This window comes from Protopterus annectens, chromosome 11.part0 (assembly GCF_019279795.1).
Source record: "Protopterus annectens isolate FY-2018-M chromosome 11.part0, PAN1.0, whole genome shotgun sequence".
In the NCBI taxonomy this organism is placed as follows: domain Eukaryota; kingdom Metazoa; phylum Chordata; order Ceratodontiformes; family Protopteridae; genus Protopterus; species Protopterus annectens.
The window spans coordinates 1,538,510,516-1,538,535,048 of NC_056745.1; positions in this window are offsets into that span (position 1 = coordinate 1,538,510,516).

The window sequence follows — 24,533 nt, forward strand, 5'->3', positions numbered from 1 at the left end:
GCTCATCATCGCTACTTGGTTTTTGTAGTCACAAGCAGTACATTTCAAATGGCCTACTTTGGCAATGTTACTGATGTCATTCATTGTGAAACACACCTTTGGGTAATCCCCGTGGTGCATCCTATAACAGCTCCATGCTGTAGTGTGATATAGACCTCTGTTAGGGTTTCTATACCCACACATGTCAGTCGTGGATATTTTGTGTGTGTGTCACTGTCTGTGTAGGGATCAATGCATTTTAGACTAGTCACACTCACTACAATTTGAATGTCCTACTTTGGCAAACCTGCTGATGTCATCCAATGTGATATACACCTTTGGAGAAGATGTACTCCAGTAGTCTCTATGGTGCGTACTATAACTGTGTAGTGCTGTAGTATAATAAACTAGTTAGGTAGGGGTTCTACTCCCAGATGTGACAGGTGTGTGCACGTGTGTGTTTGTAACACATATCCTGTGTGGAGGTGGTTGTGAGGGTGTGACACCTGTAGCCAATGTGGTGCGGGTTTTGGATATTTCTTATATGGTGGCCCTACTATATATTGCAATGTCCACAGTACAGGGATAACAGATGTGAAATAGCTGAGAAGCTGTGGTGCAAAGCCATACCCAGACATGTGACATCAATGCCAGGCAATCACACTTAGCAACAACAGTATTACCCAGAGCACACTCTCAACCCATGTCTCATACACACACACACACACATGTCTAGGCAACAGCCAATATGTGGGTAGTACACTGCATATTGGCCACTGATAGTAACTATGGGTGATAGCTGTGGGCTACAGAGGGCAATGCACCCTGTCCAATATGCACATACATGCTGACAGTGCACCTTCCCCATGTTCTGCAATGGACACCTAAAACACCTGTGGTGCCATCACATGTGACCCACAAAGGACATACCATGCCTGACAACATGCCCTGTATTGACAGATGCCACTGACACCAGGGGATGCTGTTAGCATGCTATCAATTTAGGTGCAGGGTAAACCTGCTGCCCATTACCAGTTCCCACCATAGGTGGGCAAGACTAGCACATCTGATGATAATCTGTGTTCACAACATGGGCCAGACACCCTAGGTACAGTTCCACATGTCACTGTACATGCATGTGGGATGTGTGCACATCCCAGACACTGTCCATGTCATGGACTAAGGAACACATACATGGCAAGCGATGCACAGCATTGGCCACACACAATAGTCACCTAGGTGTCTGGATGGGGGATACAATACCCACCTGTGTGGGCAAATGCAGACACTACAGCCTGAGCCACAATGCAGACCATCATCATGTGGCTTGATGCCAAGGTATACCCTTTGGCTAGCCTTGTACAGCCATCTGGCATAGTCGACCACCACACACCTGTGCAGATATGCATCCATGCATGTCAGTACTGGGACCCTGTGTGTTTGTGTGTGTGTGTTGTATGGTGCATATGTTCACATTCACACTCCCTACAACCCCCATGTGCATACTGAAGCATGCTGTCCGATGTCAGACACCTCCCCATACCCTTTGCCCATACAACCCCCGTATGACCCATGTGGTGCATGTGATACCTGCACAGTGATGTGTTGTGACAATCCCACTACTGATAAGTTGTAATCCTGGCACTACCAAGTGTGTCAATGTGTCTGCATCCCTGTGAGAGTGTGGCTGTGTTGATGCTGGCACCTGTTCATGTGGACAGGCACATGTACGTCACCTACTGTATAGCTACCGTATCCCTGTTGCAGATGTCAGTCACCATCACATATATGTTCTGAGGGCTTCACAACAGGTAACTCATGTGGTGCATACAATAACTGCATAGAACTGTGATAGCCCTACATAGTTGTCAGGGGTTTGATACCCTGTGCTGGTAGGTGTGTGACACAAACATACTTAGGTTTTACTCTCCCACTACTCCCTTACTTGTTTTTGCATCTGTCTGCCTCTCCCTCTCCCTCTCAGGTGGATGTGGAGACCTACACCTGCTTTGCTTGGCAGCAGCATGTGTATTTTCAGTGATGCTCATGATCAGCTGATGGCCTCTGCATGAATTGCAGACCTCCCCTAGCTGATTGCATGTAGAACAGCTGTGGAAACATTCCCATAGCCAATTACATGGAAGCACACTCCAATATCTAGGAACATTATGTTGGTGTTGGCCCTTTTCATTCACTGTGAGCAGGAACTAGATCTGTTGTTTGGCAAACAGCATCTCAGATGGCTTGGGGAGTTACCTCTAACAACATACACTGTGGAAACAGGTCAACACACAGGAGGGGGATGTGCCTGACCTGACTACAGACTGTAAGGTTTAACAGTGTGTGTGTGGATATGACTGTCCTACATATCTCAATACCTGCCATGTCAGTTCCATGTTTATGAGGAATCCCCATCTGCAGGGTCATCTGCAGACAGGGCAGTGTGCTGTGCCTTTGGTTTCATGTGTTACCAACAGAGCATCTATCTGTGGACTACAGAAGATAGTGTGAGGATTGCAGTCTGTAGATGGTAAAAGCCGTGACAGTTACTGGCTTCTTATCGCTCATAGGACATATGTTGCAACAAACCCTGTTACAACAGTAAATGTATGAGGTTATCACAGCAACATGTCATTATTGGCCCTGTGTATTTGCTTCCAGCCACAACTCTGTCAACCTGTGTACATATGTCATGCATAAAGTGGAGCATATGTGCTGTACACCATAATTAGTGTCATCATATCTCATAACAAGCCAGTGAGATACCAGACTGCTACACATGTTATGTACAGTAGGGGTTATATTTGATGACATAACCTGGAAATTCTGTGGATGTTTGTACAGTACTGAGGTCTGTGTACTTATGGTGAATGTCGACAGTGTGTGTATTGTTAATACGTACTTTAGCCTGTGTACAGACTGTGGTAGATGTCATTGTTCTAGATCCCGTCCTATCTGATGCTACATGCTGCTCCACTGTATGGTACCGTATTGGCATACATATTTGTAGGGCCATACACACACATGTCCCATACCACAGACAGTCATCAGACCAAACTGTGTAGCAGCTCAGTATATATAGGGTCAGTCTGTGAGTGGCACATATGAGGATGGTGTCAAACAGATAGTCCATATACTGTAATATTATGCTAGCTTAACATATGTGGCTGTGGCTGTGTTCACACTGGTTGTGGTTATGCACTTTCACACAGGTGTATCTTACCCTGTGGTGTGACATGCTTGTAGAGCCTGCTATATATGCAGGCACATGTACATTCCCTCATAGGAGATGTAGGCCAGTGTTGAGCCAGTCTGCCTCTAGCCTGCACAGTGCATTGTTACATGCCTAGCAGCTTAGTGTACTTACCCAGTGAGATGTCATGTGCAGACACTTGGCAGATGTACTGCTACTGGGCCTCCCTTAACACTCATGTATGTCAGACAGAGCAGTGGGATGATGTACAGATGTATGCCAATATCTAGTGGGTAGTATGTGGCCATGGCACCCCTGTACCAGCAGTTATTATGTGTCAGGCCAGACAGGGGTGTGTGAATGCATAACCTATGGTGGCAAATGTATTCCAGTCATTATGTGTCATACCCATCTACATGGCTGTCTACATCCATATTGTCAGGGATGGTACACATGTTTAGCACTAAGAGGTTCTGTGTATACCTCTGGACTGTACAGAGTGTGTCAGAATGTATATGTATATTGGCCAATATCTCTGCTGCAGTCCACAGGGGCATTACGTGCTAGCAGCGGTACTTTACTGTTATGCCCTTAGGATGTCTGTCAGTAGCCAATGGCATACATGTAATAAGCAGATGTGACCTCCAACAAACACCATGTCTGTGAAGACAATCCCAATGATAGTAGCAATAGTCTACTAATATACCTGCTATACATACCTGACATCCCCTTGCACTACGACTGTGGGACTATAGAGGCTGGGGTCCAGCTACACACCATATCCAGGACATATGGTGGAAATATATGTACATATTATTATCCAGATATCCATATCTATATATATCTATATATATATATATATATATATATATATATATATATATATATATATATATAATTACACATGTGTAGTACTTCCAATCACCACTGTCATGGCAACCACCTACTCTAACCCCCTACATCATGTGGGCATGGTCCCTTTACATTTCCTGTGTGATGGACATCTTTCCTGTGTGTGGGCATCAGTGTTACAGACAGCAGGTAGCAATACCTCTTACAGGAGAACCGGCACACTCAGGGCAGCTACATATTTGTAGGAGGTTCAGGAACTACAGACAAAGTGTGCATAGAGTTGTGCTATGCTTTGTATAGTAATGGTGTTACAGGGTGTGTACATACTACTTTACCTTGGAATGCAGTCTGTCTGCATAGCTCTCAACTGTGGGTCTATCCTCTTGGTGGCCAGAGGTGTGCCTGTCATGTGTTGTCTGTCCACCACGCAGGTCCTGTGTCAGATATTTCACTGGCAGTGTGTGTGTTGAGTGCTATCAGTACATGGCTACATCCATTTCTGCTTCTAACCTCAATTCCCTGACTAAGGGTATGTTGCAGACTATCCTGTAGCACCAGCAACTTTCTTAGTGTACGGCAACAGTTTTCCACATTTGTGCCTGTGTTCCAGCCTCTGTCCTCCACCTACATACCAAGCTTTGCAAATATGACAAGCTGTTGGGGTTGTTCCATAGAGGGCTGTGAGTATATCACACTGCCATTGCTGCCATAAGTCCACTGCTGTTGTATCCCTCACACATACGGTGGGGCTGGGGCCATATATGTGTGGGCATCACCTGTACAATACATGTGTGCTCTTATGCACTCCAGAGGCCAGTGTATGTAACAGTGGTATATGGCCCTGTATTATTGAGTCGGGGGGGGCACCATAAATGACCTAGGCTGTTAAAAAATGTGGGGGTATCAGGGGTGAGGTGCCTTAATGTATCTGGATGTACAGTACCATATACTTCACCTATATTTACATTACTTACATAAATTGGGTTAATGCAAGCCTACTGCCTCCTGCCATACAGACTGTTCTGTTTGTCAGTGTGCATGTGATGGTGTCAGTTATGCCTTGTTATGTAACAGTTACAACCCATTTGGTCACATGACATCTTTATCACCTAGTGATTTTGTACAGAGTGTAGATAGAGGCTGCTGAACTATACACCTGCATTACATACTGTTGATTGTTTGGTATTCTCTGGCCCAGTCTGTCCTCACTATTGTACAATTTGAAGGGCTTGGCCTGGACAGCAACAGTTGTGAACCTTTCCAGACTACTGTATTAGTATAACTGTTTCACAGTTGCATTACTCTGCTTATACGGATGTCAGTGACTGAACAGCTATATGACATGGCATATAGAACTGTAATAGTATGCAATTAAAGGTATCCCATTTCTGCAAACCTGTGTGTGGTGTTTTCCCTATGACCTTTCTGTGGGTATATGTTGCAGGCAACAATTGTCATTTGTATGGGTGGCCCGTACGGTGTCCAGTTGTTCCGATGTTAACTTTAAGCATAGTGGCTGTTCCATACTTCTACATATGCATCTTACTGTACATATATCTGCATGTGTATGTGTAGTCACATGTATATCTATATCTATATATATATATATATATATATATATATATATATATATATATATATATGGTAATTACTGCTATGTTGCCCCCCTCCACAGCCCTAACAGATATGCTGTGCAATCCAATATCCAGCACATGCAGTTCCTGACTCCAGGACCCTCCACAACATAGCTACAATGATTTAACAGTAAGCCAATTCACTTGTAAACTGTCACAGCAATATCTGTAACATATTAAGCAGACATGTCATTCTACCGTAGGGAATGTACAAAGTGGAAGGAGTACACATTACAATGGTGCACATATGCACACACATCTATACATTGACAAATATATTCAGGTATAGATATATATATATATATATATATATATATATATATATATATATATATATATATATATATATGTATATAGATAGATAGATATGTATATATATATATATATATATATATATATATATATATATATATATATATATATATATATATATATATATATATATATATATATATATATATATATATATATATATATATATATATATATATATATATATATATATATATATATATATATATATACATATGAGCATATTTAATGAGGGATGAGTACAGTGGGACAATTACCCCCTTTCCTCCAGATTAAAAGCCCTCATCGATGAGGTGTGCCACATAGCCTGGTATTACAGGTGTGCTCTCTGGAGCATTGAACCAGGTCCCATTTACTGCACAGATATTGATGTTCCCCATTTGTAGGTGTGCCTCAACAGAGTGCCTTTTTAGGTTTAGACGTCTAGCATTGAGTAGCCTTGCCTTCAGTTTTGCATACTTGAATCTGTTATGGTGTTGGTTTTGTCCTTTGAACCTTGCCTACATAAGGCACTATGGGAGTGCCAAGAGCTGTAGCTAGTAATCTGAATCCCAGGGGCAACAGGTACAGACCATCGCTGGCAAATCATCATGGTTTGTCAATCATGTCATCCCAGGCAGACAGATACTGGATCCCCTTTGAATGACATTAGAAGCTTAGCCACTTGGAGTTATTGCTGTGTATATGTATATGTATGTATATGTGAGTGTTCATATGTGTGTATATATATATATATATATATATATATATATATATATATATATATATATATATATATATATATGTACATTTATATCTCCATATATGTATGTGGATATGTATATGTCCATATATGTATGTGGATATGTATATGTGTACATATCTATATAGATATGTGGATATATGTGTACACATATATGTTTACCATATGTCCAGAACATTGAGTGGAGTCCTACCTTAGCACCAGTAGTCCCAACCCCTTAGAGCAAGGGGATGTCATGGATGTATTGCAAGTATAGATGTAGACTGCTGCTACTGTCATAGGGGTGTCTTAACAGACATGTTGGGTGTGGGAGGTCACATCTGCTGTAGATGTGCACCATTGGCTACCGACAGACATCCTGAAGGCATCATAGTACAGTACCACTGCTAGCACAGTAATTATCCTGTGGAATACAACAGGGATATGACCAATATTTGTGGATAGTCTGGCACTCTGTGGTCAGTCCAGAAGTGTACACATGTCCCCTTCATGCGAGACATGTGGACCATGCCTCCCAATGCGGATGTTACTAGCCATGTACATGGGTATATCACGACAATACTGGAAGACATATGCCCACACAGTGTATGCATGCACACATGCCAGTCTGTCCTGACTCATAACACCTGGTGGTGCTGAGTACACAGGGCCACATATTACCCAGTAGATAGTGTAAACATCTATACAGCAGACCAATCTATATACATAAATATCTCTCTCTCTCTCTCTATATATATATATATTTATATATATATATATATATATATATATATATATATATATATACACACACAGTAATATATATATATATATATATATATGTGTGTGTGTGTGTGTGTGTGTGTGTGTGTGTGTGTGTAGACATATATGTATAGATGTATGCATGGAGAGAGAGAGGTATATATCTATTTAGTTTTATATATATATATATATATATATATATATATATATATATATATATATATATACATACACACACACACACACACACACACACACACACACACACACACACACACACACACACACACACACACATCTAGATGTACTGTTGAATGATTGTGCTAGATTATATGTTTTTGATAACATCATATTTATGTATATTTGTCATGGCGTAGTGGTAAATCACTTTGTCTGTGGTTTGCAGGTTCCTGGGTTCGTGACTTGCAGAGGCTGTTTATTTTGTTGCTGGGCAGAACATGGGCCATTGGATATAGCATGATTAACACACTTTAATGCAGTTGTAAGTGGATTTCCGCGGATTTGCACAAAGGTAAGCACTGCTAACTTCCGGTTACAGTGTCTTACACTCAGTTAGCTTCTAAGTTGCTTAACCTGTGTAGGCAGTGCTTACCCCATGTGCAAACAGGTATAAACCCGCTTACTGCTGCTTAAAACTGCTTACTCTTACCCCTGTGCTAATTTCTTTAAAATAAAAGAAAAAAGGGTTGATAGGAAAGTGGTGACAAAAGGGCACAAAGAGGGAAAGACAGTGGGTAAAATAGCTAGGGATGTGCAGGAAGGGTGTAGGGAAGGTCCATAGCTGCCCATTTCTTCTACCGCAACAGCTGTGCATATGCACTATATTTGGAGGTAGAATTGGACACTCGAACCCTGGGGAGAGGGGTGAGGACAACAACAATTCATTGTGATGACAATTAGACCAGATTACATGTGTCCAGTAGACATGTGTGCATAATGGACAGCTATGTATGGGGCGAGATTTTTTTTGTGGGAACAGATTTCCCTTTTTTTTCAGATGGGAGTGGGATGTTTGGGAGGGGTAGTACATATATTTGGGGAGGTAGATTGGATAAGTTAACAGACAAAACACACAAGACACATACAGGGGCAGTATGTGACACATGTGGGGTGGTAAACACCTTGATGGGGAGGGGTGTTTGGATATCAGAAGCCTACAAGCCTCCTAGTGGTAACAGTGGGACTGAGGTCCCCACCCATGGGCAGTCACCACTGCACCTTCACAGCACTGAAGGTGGCTGTGCTGGGGGCTGAGCCACAGAGCCAGGCTGACTCTCTAATCATGACATGCAGCCCTCAAGCTGGCATAGAAGATCACCGACCTGGTCATTGAACGCTCTATGCACCACAACCCCGACTTGGAGATGGGTGACATGTGCCTGTCCATGCCCACTCCCGGGGGGGGTGAGCCCCATCCCCTGAGGCGGTTCCACCCAAAGGTGACACAGGACCAATGGACAGGGAGGTGCAGGATTGGGCCCCAGACATGCTGTTGTCCAGTGCCTCGGCCAGCTGAGGTGGGACAGGTGGGTCTGCTGGGACCGGCCTTCCCAAGCGTGCTATAGTATTTAGATTTCAACATCATATATGGGTTAGTAATAATCAACACATTCCAGGGTTAGGTATAACAGCATGCATAGATATTCCCATTAACTCAGACACCAGATACGAAACAGTTGCATAGCAAACAGAACACATGCATATATGGGACCACAGTGGTGGTAATAAGAACAGCATGCAGGTATGTTGATGGCACCATGCCAACAATGCTGGAATAATTCAATATGGCACATGCATGGGAACCATTAGAATATTTATCAAATGACTGGCCATTATCAAAGTCAGTACATACCAGTTGGGGTGGGTATGTTGAGTATTGTTGTTGATAAGGTGGGGGGAGAGAAAGATGTCAATTAACAAGTAGTATATTCCTGTACTCCACATTACTTTCCTATTCAGTGCTGTTATCTGTACCTTACAAGTCTTATTACATTAACCTATAGACCTATATTGGACACTGATATGGCTGTCAACATCTTTACACATGAACTGGTTTAACCTACAGTATACACCTCTTACCTGGTATACCTGTGGAGGGAATGTTTGTTAACACTAACTGTACACATACGGCTGAATATCGGGTTGATGTTTTGCACTATGCTATCCAACTCTTTCACAAAGACTCTGACCATGTGTTGACCACATGCTGGTATGCCTGGACATATCTAGAATATTGTCCTGTTCCACCTTTAGTGACCTGACACACACATATACATGCTTTCCTACACAGTTATATTATGTAGCACAGTGTGGGTGACAGTGACCAGTGATACTTTATTATTCAGAGAAACTGCAACAGTCACAATCCCCTACAATACCAGGGTGGATGGTACCAGTACAGGTTATTTTGGTCTGTATTTCACAGCACAGTGTTCATATCCAACATACCTGTGGGAGCAATCTTTGTTAGCACTACCTGACTGTTGCCACACAAGGTTCCAGATTACACATTAGTATTATGCACATACATCTCACTCTGTTACTGTACACACTCTGACCACAGCTTAACAGGTTGGGGTGTAAATGGGACATATGTGGCTTCTTAGTCACATAAGGTATTGGGGAGTTGCTAGTGTGCCAGGTTTGTTGTCATAGATGTGTGTCAATCAGTTGTATTTCCTGTTTGCTGCCTATACGTCTGGGATTATCCCACTGATTTCCCGGGGGGACAGGTTGATGGCATTAGATATGGGCCACTTTAATAGACAGTCTGTACATATCTGTACAGTTGTGCTGTATAATTCTGTATGCAGACTACTACCACTGGCAGGATTCAAACTGTGGCTGTGTGTGCTAATAAAACAGCAGTTCAAATCGCAGTTGCATTTGCTATTCGGGAGTTGTTGACTGCATTTCCCCTGTTTACTGTCTATGTGTCTGTTAGTTGTACTAAATGGCCACTGGGGATTACACCTGTCATATACAGGCATTCCTACATATTCACGTTATGGTGCATGGTGTGGGTTACAGTGCTTAATACTTCAGTACTATTACATGATTGCAAATCTACATTACCATATGATACCAGAATATACACATACAGTCCAGCAGTTAGACCTGTTTTTTGCAGGGTATTACACTTTTATTGCCATACTAACAATATGAGACTCTTCCTGCCCTATCCTCTAGTGTATGCAGTGCTTGCCTTCAACAATACAGGTTTTATACTAGCAATTACTTTACTACTACTTTTATTTTTATTTCCTATGACAGTAAAAGCATGAGTATTACTAACCTGCCTTGCATTGCAATCATGCCAGGCAGCAGGAGGCCCACATCTGCTGCCTGGCATGATTGCATTGCAATCATGCCAGGCAGCAGATGTGGGCCTCCTGGTTCGCGGCCTGCTCCATTGCAGCTGTGGGGGACATAAGAGGAATATTTACCCATACCTCTCCATGATATACCTGAGCTGGCAATTATTAAACAGGTAGCGGACTGATACTTACACATGGCTGGAACATTCTCTGATGCTCTAGCCTCTTGCAGCCACTCCTCCAAGAGGTTCCCCTTCCACTGCTTCAGGTCAGCATAGTGGTGCCTGACCTGCTCACCAGTTTGGGGTATGCCAGTGTCAATGATGAGGTCATGGGCAAGATGGTTCTAGGCCCCTGCCTTATATTGGGAGCCCTGATACTTGCCCTGCACCAGTTTCTGTGCATGGTCTTTAACTAGCCATGACCATGGACTCCTGGATGCACCAGTGCTGTACCCAGAAGCACACTTCTTCTCCCCTTACTGCCATAGTGCCTGCAAGGGGAAGCTACAACCAGTTATGAGCTGTATTCCCACTTCTTGGGTTTAAGTAGGGCCGATTTCTCACACTTTTCTGTGATTGGCCAGTTTTGAAAAGGCTAAGCTATGGGCAAACCTGCTTACCTAAGGTTGGCATTGTTTAAAGGGGTATACCACTGGGCAGAAAGAGTTAGCTGGTGTATATATTGCTCACACCTCCTAAGCTGGCCTTTGCAATACTTGGTGTTGCCTACAGTAGACATTCATTATATTGCATTTTTAGCATTGTGTTATTATTCATTACACCTTATACGTATGCCTTGTATCCCTGATTGATGTGTGCATACACTCTGTGGGGTCCTTGTGTTTTATTGGGGACTTCAACACTCTTTTACAAGTACACCTAACTTCTGGGCTTACTGTTGTACACCAGTTCACATATTTATATTATGTAGTCAGTTATGGCACATATGAATGTATTCTGATGCCTTTCACAGGTTCAGTTTGGTTATACTATGGTGAGGACATGCTTACTACTACCTCATTTTTCTGTACTTCTGTGATGGCTTAGTGGATAGCTACTGGGACTATGGTGTATAGGGTCCTGGGTTTGAAACCTACATGGCTGTTTATTCTGTTGCTGGGCAGACAAAGGCCCATTGGATACAGAGGGATTAAGGCACTTTAAAGCAGTTGTAAGTGGGTTTGCGAGGTGGTAAGCACTGCTTATTTCAGGTTATAGTTTCTTACATTCAGTTAGCTTCTACTTTGCTTAATCTGTGTAGGCAATGCTTACCCCCATGCAAACACACTTAAACACGTTTACTAGTGCTTACATATGCTTACTATTGCTTATCTGTGCTTACACCTGCTTACTACTGCCTTATTCATTATGACACTGACTCTTCACATTTGCATTTCCTGCAGTACTCCAGTTCATAAATATGTTATTTAATGGGTTTTGCAATAAAAATATTTTTCTTCTCTTCCCATATGTTTTGCCTCCATTATTAGATATTTGTTGTTTTTCCTATTTTTTCTTATTCCTTTTCTATATTTTTATCATGCAGTGGGACTCAAACCGGGAATGCCTGCTCATTAGGCGAATGCTCTGGCCTCTACACTATTGTTGTGCTGCTTCATTTTCATATATCTTCCTTGTTATCCTCTTCAGCTTTTTAAGCTGATTTAACCATAGCTAGGCAATGGGCACACCCACGTACCTACAGTTAGCTGTACTCAGAGTTTAAAAAAAAAGGGGTTTCTTCTTTTGATTTTTATGTCCTGTTGCTGTTGTACACATGGGGGGCTATTGATGGGGATATGTGGACACCTATGAGTGGTCTCACTCATTTATTTCCACTTTGTGCTGTTCTACATTGCAGGGGCATGTTTATCCTGAGAGATTTGCTCTCAGACACACCCCCTGCACTCGTACACGCTTTGTGTAAGCCTAGGAGGTTGGGCAGCATGCCTTCATTAATATGCATGGTGCACTGCCATCGTCTTCCAACATGGTCGCTTCCGTGCAGGACTAAGCTAGTCCTGCAGGGAAGATTAGTGAATCCGGGGATATATCTTTTTCAAAATTAGTCGGTGTCATATACATACTTGCTACATATGCTAACTTGCCTAGTAAAATAGAATTTATCAAATATACTTTTTTCCTTCTACGATAGCTTATACGACTTTAAAATATGCATATGTGTCTTATTTCCTGAATAATTTTCTCCCGTTATTTTTTAATATATTCAGATTTTCCAAATACTATTCCTAATAGATCTATAGTCTCTCTATTAAACTGTATGTCTCCTATATTTCCCATAAATCCCAAACATTTACTTGTATCCTTATTTATACATACGCCATTTGTCTTTAACTATTTCATTAACTTTTTAATTATCTCATCCATCCCTTCTTTATTTTTAGTGATTAGATATATCATCTGCATATGTAGGTCTCATTGGTAATTATATTCCATCTGCTATCTTATATCCTACTGTATTTAATGTTTTATTGATTTTTATTAATTACATTCATAACTAAAGCAAATATGATACTGCTTGCTAGGCATCCTTGTTTTATTTCCCATCCTATTTTGATTTCTTCATTTAGCCATCCATTTAAAATTATTCTTATGTCATTTTTTTCATATACAGACTTAATTACTTTAATTATTCTATCACTTATAAGCCCCTAGTATATCCCATAAAGCTTCATATTATATTTTACAAAATGCCTTACTTAGATCTCCTAGCATAATTTTGCTTCTACCTTTTTATTTACAATATCATCTATTACTTTTTTTACTATCCATAGTAATTCTTGACTTCCTTTCACTTTTCTACCAAAAAATGTTTGCTCAATCAACTTATCTACTCTATTTGTTAGTTTTTTAGTTATTATTCTAATAAATATCTTATAATCTGTATTATTAAATACTCGTCTCCAGTTTTTATATCATCTTTATCTCATTTTTTCCATATTAATGTCATGATTCCCATACATATATGTTTATCTACTATACCTTTCCTTAACCATTCATTTAGAATCTCCACAAAAAAGAAATGTTGCCAATTTTCTATATCAATGTACATATGATATTCCATACCATCCAATCCTGTAGCTGTATCCATATTAATATCTTTTAATGTTTCATTTAGCTCCTTCACAGTTATATTTTTCTAGATTGTTATTCTCTTCTTCATTTAGTTTTTTTAACTATCAATTTTTGTTTTATTTTCATTTTCTTTTTTACAAAATTCTGCTATATATGCTTTTTAATCACCTCAAATATTCCGCCTTGTGTTATTAACTTTTCTCATTCATTACTCTTTCATTCTGTTATTATTCTTTTCTTCTCTTTTTCTAATTTATTCAAGTAAGGTGCTACTTCTTCTTTTCTTTCTTGTAAACAATATTTTTGTTTTTATAACAGTCTTTTAATCTTTTCTTGATTTATATTTCTTTTTCTTTGTTAAAGAAGATTCTCTTATCTCTTACTGTTTTCTTAAACACTTCTTGACTCAGTTGTTTATATCTTAATTTCTCTATCCTTCTCTTTTCATCTTGACACTCTAAAAAGCAGTTTTTGTATTTTTCTTTAAAGCTTGTCCACCAACTTGCCCAATTTCCATAAAATAAACTCATACCTGTATGATCTTTCCATAATTTATCTATTTCTTTTAGATCTTTTTATTTAAGTCTTTTTTAAGTCTAACACCTTTACCTATTTTTATGTATCCTTCTTTCTCATATACCTATATCCATATAGCTATAAGATCTGAAAACATTGTCTTTTATCCTTTTTTACAATATTTAACCTATCTGATACTAATAGTCAATTTCCATCTCAATTTCTTCTCTTCTATAAGTCCAGTGTTTGTTATCCCATATGTATAACTTTCCACATTTCGTTATTTCATGTACCATTTTAACATCATTGTTATTTTTCTTTCCTATTCTTAAATTGCAATTAATATCTCCCACTAACATTATATTCATATTGGCACCCTAATAATTTAGATTTTTTTATTTCTCTTTCCTTCTTTCTAACATACACAACTAATGCAATAGCTCTATAAACTTTAGTTTACCATTTTAAGTCTAATATTGTTATTCTTCCTAATTTGACTATTATAAAGACTAAGATTTTGATATCTTCTTTACATATTATATCTATGCCTGAACATGTGTCTGTTCCCATATTCCATATAATTGTACCACCCCATAGAACTTCAATTTGTAATGTCTCTTCTGTCAGAATCCTAGTGTCTTCTAATATGATAATGTGCATGTCCATTAAAGAACAACATTCTAAAATACCTACTCTTCATTTGATATTCTTCATACTATTTACATTTATAGCTAAAATCTTCAGCCTTTAAATGATATTGATGCTGTTCCTATCTCATCCTTTATCTTTTTATACTCTTTCACAATTACATTTTTAAGTTTTATTTTCCTCTCTTTTACCCTTATTTTCTTTCCTCTCATTACTTGTCAGTTTATGTATTCTTCTTCAGTTGTATTGAGCACCTTTTCTTCTCCTTCTCTTTCCCCATGTTTTGCCTCCATTATTAGATCTTTGTTGTTTTTCCTATTTTATCTTATTCCTTTTCTATACTTTTATCATGTACGGAATCCTGTATACCATCTTTTTCTACAGTTTCCACATTTTCTTCACAATCTACCCATGTGTTATAGTTTTTCCACATTTTGTACATTTCATATCACATTTTTTGCTTCATGTCCTGCTTTACCATAAACAAAACATTTTCATTTATCACATTCACTAATCAAGAGATTATTTTCCACAAAAAAGCATGTTTTAGGATGCCATCTGTATTTAACAAATTGTCTATTAGCATTCACATTAATCACACTAGGAATATGCACATTATCACATTGCATTTTCAAAATAATTCCACATTCCCAACCTCCAATCTATAAACCTCTTTCATCACATATTTTTGTTGTGTCCATCACATCTTTGCATATTGATTTTAAATGTTCTTTCGGTTCATTTTTTTTGACTTCCATTATAAATTGTATCATAACTCTTTTTGTCTATGAAATGCCTGTATAACATATTCGGCCCAGGTATTACAGTTTTTTTCATATTTTCCTAAGAAATTTTACATATGCTGTCCTGATTCAAAAATATATCACAGTACATATCTTTCTTGATAAGAATAAAACCTCTCACCTCCTTGGGTGAAATGCCCAGTGGTGCAACTATAGTGTCCCATACTTCATACCTGTCCAGTCCTGTTTCTTTCTTACAACTTATTCTTATTACATATTTCTTCTTTATTTCCTTCTTTTCATTCCTTCTTTCTCCCTATTGTACTGTCTGTGCATAACACTTCCTTTTTGTATGTTCTACAGCCTCTTCTTCTGGTATTTTCTCCATGATTTCACCTATGATGCTGTCAGTTCACTCTGATTTATCATTTCTTTTAAGCAAACATCTCACAACCTTCTGGACTGAAGGGTTGTAATAATACATTCCTGATGACTCTCTTCATCTCCGTCAAATAGCTTCTCCTGAAATAAGACTTCCAAATCTGGAACCAGTCCACTGATTTTATTTAATGACTCTTCTCTGATATCAATGAATTCTCCATTGCTTCTGTTTTGTTTAGCTGCCTTTCGTGTAAAGGCTCAGCCATCTCCATGCCTGTTTTCTCCTTCTCCCTACTTAGATTTTGGTTGCTCATAATTCCTCCTGTTTCTCTAGGCTGCCCATGCAAACCTCCATATGATATCAACTTCAGTTTAAGCATTCCCTCCCCACTCTTTTATCCACAATCAAAACATTATTTTCTCCAAAATCTTTGTTGAAGTCCATTTTGCATTGTATTTAGTTTTATTTAGTCTCTTTTTCCATGAGACATAAAATATTATTCTGTCCATTTTCTTCACTTCTTCCTATTTTCATGCACCATATTAACCAAATTCTATTATGTCTATATTTATTTGCTCATATTTTAGCTAACTTTTCACTCTATTATGTTTACATACTTCTTTCCACAAATTAACTCTTTCACATTTCAAAAACACATGCTCAGTAATCTCAAACTCTCCAGATTTATTACATATTATGTCTTGCTATTTTTTGTATGATATATTTGCCTTAAACAGAAATTTTCTAACAGACAATCTCCATAAAAATCATTACATTCTTCAATTGTTTTATAGTTATTATATCTCATATTTATAGCTTATTTCTTATCTATCTCTAAACCCTTCCATGGATTAATGAAATAAATGCTTTCAAAATACTTAAGTACCATTCCATTCTATTTTTCTCACATATATTCTTTTTTATTTTCCATAAAACAATTTTGTTTTGATACTCTTTCAATTCTTCATTCACAATGTTTTTACTTCTTTTTAAACATCCATTCCTTCCTACGGTTCTTTGCATTTATAATATAGTATCATTTCTATCAAGTTTTTTTCCTTCATAAATCCTTTTAATGCTTTATACAAAATTAAAGATGCTGCATGTACTATTGGGTTTATTAAACCCAAGCCTCCTTGCTCTTCTTTCATCTACAGAATCCCTCTCTTGAGTGGATTTAGTCTAGAGCCCCATATAAAAGAAAATATAATCATCTTTAATCCCTTTTCTTACTTAATAAGAATCATACAGATGTTAGCAACATAAGCATTTTTTCCTATTATCATGGCATTCAACAAGTGTGCTTTTTTCTATATGAAAATCTTTATGATTTCCAAAAATTAGTCATATCCTTTACTTCTTTGAGTACATTTGCACATTTACCTTACACATAACTTATCATCTTAGCCTTTACCTTACACATAACTTATCATCTTAGCCAACCCCTTTCACACCCACACATCCCAATATCTCCTTACCTGTACCCTATACAATACCACCTTCTCTTCCCCTACAAACTCATAACCCCTTATAAGTATCCTATCCCCTCTGCACCCAATAATACCCTAACATACCTAATAAAACTCACCCCTGACTCCAAGCAATCTAACTACCTTTCTAACCTACTCCTACATCTAGCCACCTTACTACTTTCTGGAGACATACACCTCAACCCAGGACCCTCCACATCTCCCTCAACAGATAAATCCTTACTATTCACCTCCTTAAATGCCCAAAGCATAGCTAACAAAGTCCCTAATCTCTATGCCTGGCTTGCACACAATAAACCAGATATCCTGTCTATCTCTGAAACTTGGTTGAAACCCCATATAAAAGATACTGAAATAATACCACCCAACTACTCAATCATTAGAAAAGATAGAACCCACAAAAAAGGAGGTGGAGTAGCCCTCCTATACTTATCTTCCTTATCAGTTACTCCTTATAACAAACCCACACCCCAGTTTAATAAAGCTGAATTACTTTTAGCCCTACTTCAAGTTAACCAACATAAACACATATGTATAGTCTCCCTTTACATCCCTCCTGGTGACAATACTTCTACACTTGAGGACATCCTCTCCTGGCTTTCTATTAACATTAGCATGGAAACAATAATTCTGGGGGACACTAATATCAACTGGTCCTCTATACAGTCTCCCACAAACCCACTTAACATTAACCTCTATATATTCTCACAACTGATCAACTCCATAACCAGGCCCTCAAAACAAGTCCATAATGGTAGTATCCTTGACTGGATTTTAGTCTCCCACCCTCATTATTTCTCAGACAGTGGCACCTTTCCTGATTCCCTTAGTGATCACTTACCCACATTCATACATCGTTTGCCCTCTCCATTGCATCTTACACAAACTTATATTACTATACGCCACCAAAAAACTTTCAATCCCATCACCTTTTCCAACTCTTTAAAAGCAGTAAACTGGAATACTTTAAAAACTTTACCACTGGAATAAGCAGTCATCCACTTCAACACAACCTTCTTGAACCTCCTAGACCACCATGTTCCTTTAAGGGCAAAAAGAATAAAAAAACAAAACTGCTCCTTGGCTATCAAAAAACACACTAGCAACCAAGCACCTCAGAGATAAAGCTTGGGCATATTACCAAAAACTCAGGACTCCCCTCACTCATAATTAATTCAAAATGCTTAGGAACAAAGTAAAAAAAATAATCATCATAGATCGACAGAACTGTTTTTTCCTATACTCCAAAACAATAACAAAACAAACCCCCAAAAGTTTTGGAAAGGCATCTCCACCCTCCTTAACCCCAGCAAATCAGACACCCCTAGCCCAGACCCTGAAGCTCCAGACATAGATCTGGCTACTCAGTTCAATACTTTTTTCATTGATTCCATATCCAAACTAACCTCATCATTCTCATCCTCTAACACCACCACACCCTCCACACTATCCCCATCATCCTCTTTCAATCCTATACCTCCTGTACCCCCCATCTCTGCTTTTCCTCCTATTTCCCCTCCATCACCACCCCTCAATTCCCCCTCCTCTCAGCTTCCACCATTCTCACTCAAACCTGTACCCACATCCACCATAAAAAAACTCCTCCTGAAACTGAAACCATGCTCTCAGGCCCCCGATAACATTCCTTCATACTATCTTGCTATAGCTGCAGAAGCCATTGCCTACCACATCAGTATTCTAATCAACCACTCCATTCAAGAAAGTTTAGTACCCCAAATCTGGAAAAAGGCTTATGTCGTACCTTTGCACAAAGGTGGCAACAATAATAACATAACTAACTTCCGTCCCATCGCCATCCTATCCCCCATCTCTAAACTCCTGGAAAAGTGTATCCACCTACAACTCTTACCATATCTCATAGATAATAATCTACTTACTCCCACACAACATGGCTTTAGACCCGGTCACAGCACTATGACTGCCCTTCTCTCCTTCCTGGAAACTGTGAATAAAGCACGAGATTCAGGCCACATTGTCTCAACCCTTTTGCTAGACCTCTCCAAGGCCTTTGACACTATCTCCAACAATTTACTCCTAACTAAACTCTCTAAGCTTAACCTGTCACCTTCCTCTCTGAATTGGTTCACTAGCTACTTATCTAATAGATGCCAAGCTGTAAAATGGAAAAAAAGCCACCTCCCCATTCCGTAATACCCCAACTGGAGTCCCTCAAGGATCCATACTAGGCCCCCCTTTTTTCAATATATTCATAAATGACTTCCATAACTCCATCCCCTTCACTAACATCACCCAATAAATATGCTGATGATTCAACTATTATCTGTTCTGCTACCTCTATACCTACCCTTCTAAAGCTCACACAAGATGCATTCTTAACCACCGAACTATGGATGAAAAAAAATCACCTCACACTAAATGCATCTAAAACCAAACTAATGCTATTCACCCCATCCAAAGCCACCTCTTATAATATAAGTACATTCCCTATCACTAGTCATAGTAATACACCCATCAAACTCATTTCAGAGGCCAAATTATTAGGTGTCCAAATTGATAGTCAGCTCAAATTCTGCTCCCATCTTCAACTTAATATCAAAAAAACCCATAAAAAACTTGGTATGCTCTACCGACAAAATCGCTATTTAACACCCTCCACTAAAATCACCCTCTCCACCACATTTCTCATCCCCTCCCTCCTCTATGGTGCCCCACTGCTAACTAACCTACAATCTTCACTCAAATCACAACTCTCCTCTTGCTATAACAAAATTGCCAAGTTTTCTACTGGCCATAAGTTCACTTCACACCATTGCTCATCTCTCCACAAACTAAAATGGTTGGAACTCACCAATCATCTTACCTATACTCAACTTACTGTTGCCCACAAGCCAATTTTCTACCCTTCCCTCTGTCCCTCCCTTTCCTCTACCTTCAAAATGCACCTCCCTGATAGACTACTTAGATCTAACAACCAAAACCTAATAGAACTGTATAAACCACCTCGCCCCCCCCAGGAAAAAATCTTCTATCCTATAGTCTAGCTCGTCTCTGGAACTCCCTACCACCACCCATCCACACCACCTCAAACATCCGTTCTTTCAAAAAATCTCTTCACTCACATCTATTTTCCCAGTGGGAATGCTCTTGCTATCACCCCATATAATCTCCTCTCCTCTCTTCTTTTCTCCACCTATCTCATACATCCTGATCTCACTTGTTTAAGCCTTGATACCGATTGCATAACATGCACCTCTTAGTGTAATATACCATATATGTAAAGTCACCTCTGTTATCATATTGTAAATTTTATTCTCTCTTTTGATTTAACTATATTAATATTAATCACTATTCTGTTGTATTTGTAATTGTTTTTACTAGGCTTTTGTAACTATAACTTTAACAATTTGTAACAAGATATTTTCACTGTAATTTTCTGCTTGGAGCTTTTCTCCCCAGGACTCCATATTCTTTGTGACCCAATGGACTATTCTGGTAAACCAACTGCAAATAAATAAATAAATAAAATTATCACATTGTTGTTGTCTATATTCATTCCTTTCCAATATATGTGTATATTTTTCTTTGTACTCATACCTCCTATCATACCTTCAAAACCAAATCCTTTACTTTTGTCTTTATTTATACTTAAACCATTTTTAATTTATACTTAATTTTTCATTTACTTTTTCATCCATACTTTATTTTTAGCAATTAATACAACATCATCCACATAATTATACATTATTGGCAATTGTACTTCCTTCATCATTTTTTATCCACCACTACATGACCTTTTATTAATTTCCTTCACTATCACATTCATGACTAATGAGGAAATTACACTACAGGCTGGGCAGCCCTGCTTTATTCAACATTCTATTTTTATTTCTTCCCCAATCCAGCCATTTACATTTAGTTTCATATAGTTCCTTTCATAAACATGTTTTATTACTTGTAATATTTATTTGCTTACATTATATGCCTGCAAAATTCCCCATACTGATTTATACTGAATATTATTATAGGCTTTACTTATATCCCCTAGCATAACCTTCGCTTCTACATTTTTATTTATGATATCATCAACTATTTCTCTTATTTTGCATAATAACTCTTGACTTTCTTTTCCTTTTCTTCTGAATATATTTTGGTCATATATTCTATCCATTTTTTGTAACCTTTTTGTTTTTATTCTCATAAAAAATTTTATAATACATATTAATCAATGTTATAAGTCTCCAGTTTTTTATCTCCTCTTTGTTTCCTTTTTTAAATATAAATTTTATAACTCTTGTACGTATCTCTTAATCTTTAATTTCAGTTTCTAACTATACAGTCATAACTTCTATAAAAATTAGTTTTTGCCACTCTTTCATTTCTTTATACATACCATGTTCAATTCCATCTAAACTTGTTGCAGAATTCATTTTAATATCTTTTAGAATTTCATTCAATTATTTCATAGTTATTTTTTTTTGTTTTAAATGCTCATTATCTTCATTATTTAATTTTTTACCTTTATAAGTTTTTTCTATGTTTTCTTCCCTTTTGACAAATACTTCCAATAAATATTCTTTAATTAGGTTGCATATTCTTCTTTGCTGTCTTATTTGCTTACCTTCCTTTTTAATTCTCTTATTACTTTTCCTTCTTTTATAATTTTACTCAAATATGGTGCTACATCTTCTTTCTTTCCTTGTAAACAATATTTTTATATAACTAGTTGTTAATTTTAATTTGATTAATTTTATATATTTCTCTTTCTTTTTCATAAAAGGGTTTTTTCTTCTTTACTAAGTCGCTAAATGTTTCTTGACTTAATATCTTATATCAGTCTTTCTCTTTTCTTGTTTTCTTCCTTATACATTCTAAAAACACTTTTTTTATTTTTCTCTTTAAAATTAAGCCACTAAACAGTCCATTTCTCATAAAACTCTTTCATATTCATATGATTTTTCTATAATTATATAAGTTCTTTTTTCTCTTTTAAATCAAATTCCTTTTCATTCTTCTTTCGGCTTTTCCTGGTTAGGAGTTGCCACAGTGGATCACCTGTCTGCTCATGATTGGCAGTGGAGTTTTACAGTGTCGAGTTGCCAGCCCGACACCCAACCTTCCACAGAAGACACACACACACACACACACACACACACACACACACACACACACACACACACACACACACACTCACACACACACACTCACACCTAGGGCCAATTATAGAGTGTCCAATCCACCTGCATCATGTCTTTGGGATGAAACCAGAGCACCCAGAAGAAACCCATGTGACCACAGGGAGGATATGCAGACTCCACACAGAAGACACCCCAGCTGAGGATCAAACCAGAGAACCTCTTGCTGTGAGGTGGCAACACTAACCGCTGCACCACCGTGGCCACCTCCTTGTCCTATTCTTATATATTCTTCATTTTCCTGTACTTTAACCCATATGGCCACATGATCTGAAAATATGGCATACTCAATTCCTTTTTTTATAACTTTTAAACTATCATATATTAAAAAATAATCAATTTTAGGGCTAATTTCATTCTTTTTGCAGGTCCAGTGGTTCTTCTCCCATACACTTAACTTTCCACTTCTCATAATTTCTTTAACCATTTTAACATCACAATTGCTCTTATTTTTTCTTAAATTAAAATTAAAATCACCCACTACTATAATATCCATATTTACACAAACATATTCAAGACTATGTTTAAACATCATTTCTCTCCCTTTTTGTGTTACATTTGTATATAAAGCTTTAATTCTATACACATTTTTCCATCTCAAGTCTATTACTGCAATTTATCCTAGTTCCACTATAGTTACATCTAATATTTTAATGCTTTCTTGACATAATATATATGTGCCTGAGCATGTTTCTTTCCCATGTTCCAAACTACTGCACCATTCCAAAATTTTTCAGTTTGTGTTCTTTCTTCCTCTGTTAATAATCTGATATCTTCTAAAACAATAATATGTGCATCTACTGCAGCATACTATTGTAAGATACCTATACTCCTTTTCAGATTTTTCACATTTAAAGCTAATATTTTTCAGCTTTTAATAACAGTATAATACAATGTGTATCCCTTTCCTTTCTTATTTTCTTTAAGCATTATGTTTTTGGATTCTCTTTTCCTTTCTTTAACTCTTTTCCCTATCGGATTCTTTTTATTTCTTACTGTGCACCAATCAGCTTCTTCCTGACTTGTCTCCTCTGTTTCCTTTTCCTTGTTACTTCCTTTAACTTCAGGTATAAACTATCAGTGACATCTTTTTGTATATTTCCTTGTATAACAGATTCTTCTGTCTCTTTGTTCTGTATAACTTCATTTTCACTTTCATTTTCCTGCACATTCATTTCACTTTCTAGACATGACTGACCAGTATTGCCACATTTTTTTCACTTTAAATCACATTTTTTGCATTATGCCCCATTTTACCACATGAATAACATCTTTTTTATAACATTCATTGATTAAATTCATAGGTTCGTACTAGGCTAATTGCCCTTGTGAGCTATTTTAAGCCTAGCCAATTATCCCCTGTGAGATTCAAACCCTGTACCTTGTGTTTGTAAGGCAAACACCTTAACCATTAGGCCACCCTCAAATGATATTGTTTTCCCCAAAAATAACGTCTTTGGTTGACCTCTGTACTTCACAACACCCCTATTACCATGAACATTAATAATACTAGGTGTGGGCATAACATTTTCATTTTCCATTTTCAGTATTACTCCACATTCCCATTCCACAGATGCACCCAAAAAATTTTCTATGGCCTGTACAGTCTCAAACATCAAGTCATAAAAAGTATCTTTATTAATTAAAATAAATGCTCTTACCTCTTTTGCTCTGACACCTAGAGGTGCCAT